The following is an 11,389-nucleotide window of genomic DNA, read 5'->3' as shown; positions in this document are numbered from 1 at the left end:
TGGAGTTATGATTGATGATCAGCTGACTTTCTCAGACCACATTGCTAAAACTGCCCGGTCCTGCAGATTTGCCTTATTCAACATCAAGAAGATCAGGCCCTTTCTTTCAGAACATGCTTCACAACTCCTTGTTCAAGCTATTGTTCTGTCCAGGCTGGACTATTGTAATGCTCTCTTGGCAGGTCTTCCAGCTAGTTCTATCAAACCTTTACAATTAATCCAGAACGCGGCAGCAATATTAATTTTTAATGAGCCGAAAAGAATGCATGTCACACCTCTGTTTATCTATTTGCACCGGCTACCAGTAACTGCTCGCATAAAATTCAAGGCATTCATGTTTGCTTGCACCGGCTACCAGTAACTGCTCGCATAAAATTCAAGGCATTGATGTTTGCCTACAAAACTACCACTGGCTCTGCACCCCTTTACCTAAATTCATTACTTCAGAGTTATGTGCCCTTTAGAAACTTAGCGATCTTCAAGAAACGACTAAAAACACATCTGTTCCATCTTTATTTGACCCTCTAACTCTAGCAATTTCTATTCCATTTTAATTCTACTTTATCGATTTATCTTTTTTATAAAAAAAAACTAACACTAGCTTTCTATTTTTTCTATTCTATCTACTTGTTTTTCTTTGTGTGTGTGTATATGTGTGTATGCGTGTGTGTGTGTGTGTATACAGTGTGTGTATATATATACATACCTTGCTACGTGTACTGCGTTAGGCTAACCGAGACTTGTCATTTGCACTTAAATATTGTTGCTCTTTTGTTAGTTTTGATTGCTTCTTTTGCCCTCATTTGTAAGAAATCCTCCGACATTTTTCTTTACAAATCCTTGTTTTGTACTTCTAATTCGTGACCGGCATTTTGTTTTGTTCTCTCTCTGCATTCGTCACTAATCATGCAACGCCAACGTTCTACGTCTTCCATCGGAATGCCTTCCACGTATGAGAGATGGCTGAAGTGAGAATAAAGTGTTTATTACGTTTGCAATATGGATATTTTTCTTACGAAAACGTATGGATTCGCTACAGGAGGCCTTTATTCATTCCCCGGAGCCGTGTGAGGCACGTTTTATTACGGAGGCGCACACTTTATTTCACGTCTTCTGAACTGTTGAGAGCAAAAACCCGCTTACTCCCATTGAAAGGCTTGGAGGGGCCAGGACAATTTTTAATATAACTCTGATTGGATTCGTCTGAAAGAAGAAAGTCACATACACCTAGGATGCTTTGAGGGTGAGTAAAACAGGATCATTTTTATTTTTGGGTGAACTAACCCTTTAAGTGTATAGCTGAGAAAATTTACTTAAAGTATCGATCTTATCAGGCTAGTATCGATCTGATACCAATGTCGGTATCGATACTATCGATATTAGGATCGATCCGCCCACCCCTACATAGCACAAACCCTGATGTGCAGGATTGTTTTTATTTTTTATTCCTGTTTATTTTTTGGCCTTGCCTTGTGAGGTTTAATGCATTTGTAATTGATGCAGTTAAATTAGAAGATATTGCTCAGATTACACAATCAGCTCATTTGGTTTTTAATATTAAAGCTCATAAGAAAGATAAATTAAATTGAGTAATCTGTTTGATTTGGGTAATCATACCTTATGTGTATCAAATTAACATATAAAAACACATCTGATTCTCAAACCTCAGTTTGTTCAGCTGACAGTTTGGGCTCTTCATTCCGTCACAGAGCAGCTTCACTCCTGAATCCCACAGGTCATTGTTACTCATGTCCAGCTCTATCAGACGGGCGTTTGATGATTGTAGAGCTGATGCCACAAACTCACAGCACTCACCAGTCAGATTACAGCATGCCACTCTGAATAACATCAAAATAAGTTTACACATACGTTTATAGTTTAAATACTATTGTCATTGTTATCCATATTATTATTTGCATTTTGTTTTGATACGGTTAGCCACCAGATTCTCCTGTCAACCCTATTGGCAAAGGGCATCTCAGGAACCGCACGCCAGTGGTTTGAATCTTACCATTCAGATAGATTCTTCAAGGTATTTTGGAGAGGTGAGATGTCCAATTCGCAAAATCTAGCTACTGGGGTGCCTCAGGGCTCAGTACTTGGACCACTTCTCTTCTCTGTCTACATGGCATCACTAGGTTCTGTCATTCAGACACATGGCTTTTCTTATCACTGCTATGCTGATGACACTCAACTCTACCTCTCATTCCATCCTGATGATCCGACGATAGCTGCTCGCATCTCAGCTTGTCTAACAGACATTTCTTGCTGGATGAAGGACCATCACCTTCAACTCAAACTGGCTAAGACAGAACTGCTTCTGGTTTCAACAAACCCATCACTTTATCAAAATTGCACCATCCAGTTAGGCTCATCAACCATAACTCCTTCAAAAACATCCAGAAACCTTGGAATTATGATTGATGATCAGCTGACTTTCTCAGACCACATTGCTAAAACTGCCCGGTCCTGCAGATTTGCTTTATACAACATCAAGAAGATCAAGACCTTTCTTTTGGAACATGCTTCACAACTCCTTGTTCAAGCTCTTGTTCTGTACAGGCTGGACTATTGAAATGCTCTCTTGGCAGGTCTTCCAGCCAGTTCTATCAAACCTTTACAATTAATCCAGAATGCTGTAGACCTTAATGCTCAATGCCAAGGAGCCTCAATTCCAGCATAAGTTTCCTCCGCTTCTCAAATGATGAAATGACATCTATCTACCGGCAACCAGACCAACCATCTGGGAGAAAACACAACAGCCAGAGGAGGAAGTAACTGAAGAGGAAAAGACGGATGTTAAAGTTCTGCTTCAGTTCCAAACCAGAACCATAACTTTCGATTTAGCATGTGAGAAAATAGAGGCAGGTGATGGAAGAACTACAAAAGAGGCTGGAAGAGCTTACATTGAAGCAATAATTTGACTTGGTTTGGCTGCTGGTAGAGAGCAGTCTTTCCAGGCAAACAGGCACAGCTCCCTCTTTTAAGTGTTGTCACCCAATTTGAGTGACATCTGTGGAAATGAAATGTCTACTGCAGACTGCCATGTTTCTCTTAATTACCAAATTCTCATGTCTCGCATTACGAATCCACATTTTTCTTAACATTTCACCTTTTGGGAAGCGGTGGAAACTTATGCTGGAATTGAACTTCCTTGGTATTGCGCAATGAGATACACAACATAGATCACTGTTAGGATTTTCCCACTTCTGGTACTTTATAGCTCACAAAGGCAATTTTTCACACAAATCAAGATATTAAATAAAAAAGTAAACAAAATACAAATTATAATGCAAATAACAACTAGTTAGGTTAGTGGATAACTGTTACATTTCTGCAAGCAGATGCAATGACACCAGGGCTCCAGTTTGGTCATGTGATGTTCAACATATACCCCATTAAAATAATGTTACCACTACACTAATAATTCGGTTCCATTTATAGATATATAATATGTTTATTTACATTTTAATCAGAACATAAGGAGAAATATACTAATGTTTAACCTCTCTCTGTAGCACCAACCCTGATGTGAGGGACTTTTTTTTTATGAAAAAAAAAATTCCTATTCCTATTTATTTTTGGTCTTGCCATGTGAGGTTTAATACATTTGTAATTGATGCAGTAATATTAGGAGATGTTGCTCATATTAAACAATTAGCTCATTTTGGCTTTCATTTCAAAGCTCATAAAAAAGATAAATTACACTCCGTAATCTGTTTGATTTAGTATCAAATTAACATAAAATCACACCTCAGTATCTGCAGCTGACAGTTTGGGCTCTTCAGTTCATCAGAGAGCAGCTTCAAACCTGAATCCCACAGCTCATTGTTACTCATGTCCAGGTTTATCAGACGGGAGTTTGATGATTGTAGAGCTGATGCCACAAGCTCACAGCACTGACCAGTGAGTTTACAGCCTGCCAATCTGAATTAGATAAAACAAGTTAACACCGCCATTTATTGTTTAAATGATCTCACAGCTTCATCTGAGGTTGAGAACTATATAGACCTTACAGATTGTCTTATTTTAACTGTATACTAACAAGTCACATTTTTACTATTATATATGATTTACCATTTAATGCAGTATTCCAGTTAAAAATGGAGTGCACTAGGGCGGGGGACAATAAATCGATGCATTGTGTTTCATGGATCGATTCTGAGATTTTTGGAATGCATCGCGATTCTCTCTGGAATCGATTCTGAACTTAGTTTTTAACAGCAGATGGTGCTCTAGGCTAGTTTTTAACAGCACACTCAAATGCTCACAGAGAAGAGTGCTTGTGCGTTCGGCTGAGTAATGTAAGTGTTTAAATGTACTTGCACATCAGCTTTTATACTTTTATGATGCGAGATTAATGTAAACACAGCCCACTGTGAACATCCTTGTAATTCACTCCAACTTTTTTGAACTTTATGAATGATTATTTTATATTATTTAAGTGGTGCGTGTGTAAGGAACTGGAAACAAGCAGAATACGGCTATTTCTAAAGCATGCAGTGCCATCTGCTGTTAAAAACTAAGCTCAGAATCGATTCAAGAGAGAATCGCGATGCCTTCGGAAAATCTCAGAATCGATGCAGAATCATTTCACGAATTTGCGATGCATCGATTTATTGTCCCAGCCTTAGAGTGCACTATAAAAAAAATTATAGTGTAGTAACTACATTTCTGTATAGCTCTATATATAAATGTATAGAGGGCCGTGTATTCCATAGTTATTGCGAACATTGTTTTTTTTTTTGTTTTTTTTAAGTGAAGTGTTTTTGCATTATGATTACAATCAAACCTGTTTAAGACCTAGCTCTGTAATATTTGCTATTTCTGGTAACCCAGTTACTACTGTGAACAAAGCAGTTGGAATGCAGGGAAGACTGGGTGGTGGTGGGAAAGACCGCACCGGCGATGAGGGGATGGTTACCCAACCCACTAGTCTCACCACAAAGACAAGTAGAAGTCAACCCGTAGGCCCTCCGAGAGGTGGGGTGAATAATTGGCCTGACCGATCACACAGCAGTGTTAATTTTGACAGGCATTTTTGATTTAGTCTTAGTCTTTATATTGAGATGAAAATGCTTAATAGTCTTAGTCACATTTTAGTCATTTGAGTCTTTCATAGTTTTAGTTTAGTTTAAGTCGACGAAAAGTCATTGCATTTTTTAAAAACTTTTAGTCATTACTTTTAGTCAAACTGCAGTTATTAACATTTATTTTGGTAGATATTTTATATGTGGTCTTCAAACAAAAATAGTCATTAATTCTTCTCTCTTTAGACCAAATCAATTATGCTTATGAGAAATTTGAATCAAGGATTGAATTTGGAAAAAATGTAATAAATGATGACAATTTTCATTTTTGGGTGAATTATCCCTTTAACAGTAGTAAAAAAAGGAGCAAGGCAAGAAGCAGACTACAGCCAAAAGAGATCACCGGCAGAGTCCAAGCAGGAAGGGCAGGTTTTGGGCATGGAGAAATCCCAAAGTTCTGGTCTGAGGCCAGCAGTAAAGAGAGGAAGGAGCTGGTTGTTGCCGAGGTGATGAACATGGAGAAAGAGCGTCAAAAGGTCAAGGCTGTATCGCAGGGATGCCAGGGGAACTGGATGGCGTGGGAGAGCATAGTTGCTAGAAACATCAGCTTGGCAGATCTATGGAAGATCCTGCAGGCAAGGCTCAGTTTTTTGATTAAGGCGAAGTATGACACTCTCCCCTGTCCGCGGAACCTGCGCCTGTGGCTTAGCCAGGAGAAATGATGCTCTTTGCAACACCCCGAGTGCAAGCCTCCATCCCATCCTGGCAGGCTGCAAGACAGTATTCTCGCTACAGGTGGCAGCATGACCAGGTCCTTAGAAGGCTGGCAGAGATCCTGGAGAGACAGAGGCAGGAAGCGGGCAGAGGGCATTCCACACTAGTGGAACGTCACATCCAGTTTGTTCAAGAAGGGGTAGGTGGCAAAAGCACCACTCCGAGAGTACCACGGAGACCAACCATCTTGACTGAGGACTGCAGCATGATAGTTGACCTGGGCAGGATGCTCCAGTTCCCCACTGAGATCACCAGCACAAGCCTGCATCCAGACATAGTGATGTGGTCCAGCAGCTCCAAAACTGTATGCCTTGTTGAGTTAACCATTCCATGGGTTGCAGGGAGGTGGGAGGGAGAACCACCATTTACCCGGTTGATGTGGAATGCCGCGACTTCATGGGGACATCAGCTGTCCACCTCATGAGAGATCTGAGAGTTTTAGGAGCAAGCCTTTGAAGAAGAAGCCTGAGAAGAGTAGCTTTTGGCTCTGTATAAGGAGAAAGGACGTGTTGGGGCACCACCTAGCATGGAGTCATGCTTCAAGGCGTGACAGGGAGACATCCCTGTCACTAGCCCACCACAAGGAGGCGTTCTGGGTTTAAAGGGGTGAAATGTAGATGAGTGGTGATACCCGGCTGATGACCTTGCAGCTTCGTAGGCACTGGAGGAGGTGCGTCAGGCAGCAATGCCTTAGCAGTTTAAGACCTACCTGTTTAATATGATGGAGAAAGCATAATGCGACCCATAATCGAATTCAAATATCAAAATTCAATAAAAATTAAAAACAAAAATCAACAGGAATAGTTGATTAGAACCGATTTCAACCTCTTATTTGAGTGACCCCCCCCCCCAGGTGATAAGATCTTCAATATGTGTTTAATCATACCATATTAAATCAACAAATATAAACGCATCTGATTGTCAAACCTCAGTATCTGCAGCTGACAGTTTGGGCTCTGTAGTCCACCATAGAGCCGCGTCACTCCTGAATCCCACAGGTCATTGCTATTCATGTCCAGCTCTATCAGATGGGAGTTTGATAATTGTAGAGCTGATGCCACAAATTCACAGCACTGACCAGTGAGTTTACAGCCTGCCAATCTGAATTAGATAAAACAAGTTAACACCGCCATTTATTGTTTAAATGATCTCACAGCTTCATCTGAGGTTGAGAACTATATAGACCTTACAGACAGACTATATAGACAGTGAGTTTACAGCCTGCTAATCTGAACAGAATAATACAAAATAGAACAATTACACATACATGTTTCCATTTATTGACAAAAGTTGGAATATTGCAGCAAGTTAGCTCAAAGATAATTAAATTTAAAAAAATTATAACTAGTTATAATTAATTATAAATATTTAGTTCAGCTGTATGTATTCACTCAATGTCTCAGTGTTAATCATCTATCAGTTCTAAGAAACGTTAATGGGCTTACCATACTTGGCAGTCACTTCACTATTCACTACATTTGGCATAGGAAATGTGTTAAAGTTTACAGAGTAAAGAATTAAAGCATGAAGTCATAGCAAAATGTAATATTTAGCAGATCTACAGCCTGAAGGAAACACCAGTTTCTTAGTTCAAACACACCTTTGTGAAAAGATGTAAATGGTACTTAATGTAGCAATTAATAAGACTAAGTTTGATAATTGTGCATCTCGCCTGTTTGAAAGAGAGTCCTACTGCAATTTGAGGCTCTAGTTGATCTTGATCAAGATTTTGATAAGAAAGAACCAGTTTGAGGGAGAGGATCTTTGATGAATGTACAGACTGGGCCACAGCCTGGCACAAGCTTAGGGTATGACAAAGACCTTCTCCTGGAATTCCTGAATCCTAGAACTGCCAAATCCCCTTGATCTTGTGGTCAGTGATCAATGTGTAAGAAAATGTACTTTTAGAGAGAAGTTTATGATCCTTTGACTTGAAGCATGGTGTTTTGCATTTGTAGTTTGCTTGGATGTTGATGAAGAAATTACTACAATTATTATGTTGATAGGTATCAATACATAATGTAAAACATCATTAATGCACTGAAAAAAAATAAACTGATAGATACCAAAAATGGTATAACTGTGACCTTGATTATGTAAGTAACATTAAAATATTCATTCAAAGAATTTTGATTAATACATGGGCAAAACACTATGAAAAAACATATGATTACAGAGGGAAATTGAATACATGATTGCAGATAAGGGGTTATATTGAGCGTATAGAATTAGAATGGACTGTATAGAAAAAGGGTGCATTTGTCTGTTTCAATTTAGAGTGAAACTCTACATTCCTTTAAGTCAGGGGTTCCCAAACTTTTCAGTCCACGACCCCCAAAATAACAGTGCCAGTACCTCAGGACCCCCACTTTCCTCTGAGGTGGTTAAAGTATACAAACGTTTTGCACTACGGCACACATGCACTTATAGCATAATGACAATGCAAAGGAACACAACAGTCTAACAACAATAATATTATTTTATAGTAATTTACTCATTACTTTCATTTCAACATTAATCTTACCTAATCAGTTGGGTGGGCAACATGCTGGAGTACAAAACTATAACTATTAACTTAGCATATTTTACCCATAAATAAAAAAAAAATATTTCTAATCTTTTAAAAAAATATTATTAATTCAATTATTTCTGGAAATCATCTTGCGACCCCCTGGGGGGTCCCGACCCCTACATTGGGAACCCCTGCTTTAAGTTGTAACCCAGCCTTATCTTGATGTTGTGTGTTTGTTACCATAGTAACCAGAGGCCTGGTTCAGCTTGGATGTTATTTTGGGGGTAGTTCTTGTGCATTATTCGTTAACTATAAAAATCGTTGCATTATCTTTTCATTTTATAAAGATAGATGTTCTATTGAAAATAAAGGTGAATTCATATTGTTAACCCGTTTCTCTCTACAACCATTTGCCAGGTAAAATACAGTAGTTATGGTGTATATTTTAATTTTTAACATCAAACTCAAAATCTCATAATGCATATAAAATAAAACAGGTTAACAGTGTATAAACATCAAACTGTGCTCTCATTTTTTAATTTTTATCCCCCTGTACATCCCCAATACAGATCATTTTAAAGTAGCTTCACAGTAATACATATCTCTGTATTACATGTATGTATATTTTGATCTAAATACTTGTGGCTTGAAACAGATGGAAGATTGACAGGCTTATGCTGCAGTTCTGTGGATGTTTTGCCTTACAGTCACATGACTGTAAATTGTGAATCAAGCTTAGTTTACACATCACCACTAGATCTACAAATAGACACTTCACAGATTTGACTATTCAGTGAATGAATCACAAACTTTTATATGGGTCATTCTACAAAAACTGCAAAATGCTGTCCCCCATGCATATTTAAATATATTGAAATAACTGACACATATTGACCAAAAAAAAAGTTCACAATGAAGAGGCAACATGAATAATTTAAATAACTTTACATATTTTTAAATAAAGCGGTTTATATGTTCTTCTCAATTGAGTGCCACATGTCCCCCAGTCTAACCATCAAAATGTCAATTAGAAAATAATCAACTTTTTTTTTTTTCATATTTCTTAAACGCTTTATCCTAATGTGCCTTGTCAAGTTCTTATGAAATTTAGATAGCACATTTTTTATGCCTTTTAAACACTTTTTATAGAATTAATGTAGTAAGAAAAACGTCTCGTTTATGTACGTAACCCTTGTTCCCTGATGGAGGGAATGGAGACATTATGTCGTGACGACATATGGGGTCTTACTTGGGAGCCTAATCATCTCTGAGTTTAAGAGAAAACGCCAATGAGAATTTGCTAGTGGATTTTGCATGCTGAGCCACTCCCCGTGCACACGGGTATATAAGGCGACAGCGCGCATCCACTCATTATGTTTTATGCTGAGGAGCAGAGAACGTGTCCCGGCAACAGCGAATGGTTCAATGCTCTGGCATGGGGACATAACGTCTCCGTTTCCTCCATTAGGGAATGAGGGTTACGTACGTAACCGAGACACTCCCTATCTGTCGGTCACTACGAGTTATGTCGTGACGACATATGGGGTCTTTGGAAAGCGCCACAACCTGAACCCCGTCACAACCTTGTGGCGCTGCAAATGTTGACAAGCCGTAGTGTGTCAAGACAAAAGCTACGCTAAGGTCGTAACCTTTCCAAAGCCCCAGCGCAAATTCACTGACCTTGGTACTGAAGGGGACCAACGGTGAGTACATCGCTGCTGGAGAAGGCCATGCTGCTGTTCCATCCACAAAAATATTTTTTGGAAGGGATTTCAACCTTTAGTGAAATATTGCTTCAAATCTTACGGAGACCACATCCTACCCGCAGGGAGGTGACGTGGCGATAATGATATGGACTGACCCAGGGGGCAGTACTACATATTGAATGGTTCTCTGAGGCAGGTCCTACCTTAGAGTAGAGATGGAACAACTGCCAGAAGAGACTGACAGAGCGGGTTTGTCAAGGGAAGACACAGGTTTACCAAGAGGGAAACCTTACCGTGGAAGAATACACATATGGGATTACCCGTAGGGAATCAAGCCATATGGACACCTAGCCCAGTACAGGGGCTGACCAGGACTCCGGGCATGCTGAAACCAGTACTGGGCCTGGCGTCAGACTGCTCCACCAAGTCTGACTGCCGGGGGTGCTGGAGGATACTCGACCAGGGTTCGCCAACCGGGAAACTTACTGGGAGGAAAAAAGTCACTCGCATCCCCGTGTGAGGGGGAATGGCGCAGCAAGCGTGACACCGAGCCAATTCTTCCCGGCAATTACCTGTTACCCAACACATGGGAAGAAACCGGAACTACACGGAGGTTGTAAAACTTCGCAAAAAGTGTTAGGTGTCGCCCAGCCCGCAGCTCGACAGATGTTTGCCAGAGAGGCGCCGTGCACCAACGCCCAGGAGGTGGCAACACTCTGAGTGGAGTGAGCTCTCACCCCCAGGATTGGTACGCCAAGGCGATGGCATCCACTATCCAGTGGGTCAACCTCTGCTTGGAGACAGCCTTCCCTTTCTGCTGACCTCCAAAGCAGACAAGGAGCTGCTCAGAGCTTCTGAAACTCTGGGTGCGGTCCACGTATATGCGTAACGCTCTAACGGGACACAGCAATGCCAAGGCTGGATCTGCCTCCTCTGAGGGCAGCGCTTGCAGGTTCACCACCTGATCTCGGAAGGGAGTGATGGGAACCTTGGGCACGTATCCAGGCCGGGGTCTCAGGACAACAAGAGAGTAGGCCGGCCCGAACACAAGGCACTCTTCACTTACCGAAAATGCTTGGAGATCGCCAACCCTCTTGATGGAAGTGAGTGCGATCAGGAGCGCTGTCTTAGCAGACAGGAACTTAAGCTCGACTGAATCCAGCGGCTCAAAGGGACCCCTCTGAAGTCCTGCCAGGATGATAGAGAGGTCCCAGGAGGGCACCAGGGGTGGCCTAGGAGGATATAACCTTCTGGCACCCCTCAGGAACCTGACGATGAGATCGTGCTTTCCCAGGGACCAGCTATCCACTGCATCGTGATGTGCTGTGATGGCAGCCACATACACTTTCAAGGTGGAGGGTGACAGC

At 40.7% G+C, this 11,389-nt stretch overlaps 1 pseudogene; it reads right to left on the bottom strand.

Annotated features, from left to right (window-relative positions):
• LOC107663190 (NACHT, LRR and PYD domains-containing protein 12-like) overlaps positions 1–11,389 on the bottom strand; it is a 47,227-nt pseudogene that overhangs the window by 10,828 nt on the left and 25,010 nt on the right.

This window comes from Sinocyclocheilus anshuiensis, unplaced genomic scaffold (assembly GCF_001515605.1).
Source record: "Sinocyclocheilus anshuiensis isolate Anshui unplaced genomic scaffold, SAMN03320099.WGS_v1.1 scaffold2125, whole genome shotgun sequence".
In the NCBI taxonomy this organism is placed as follows: domain Eukaryota; kingdom Metazoa; phylum Chordata; class Actinopteri; order Cypriniformes; family Cyprinidae; genus Sinocyclocheilus; species Sinocyclocheilus anshuiensis.
Note: the sequence above shows the minus strand (reverse complement) of the source record. Positions and strands in the feature narration are given on the sequence as shown.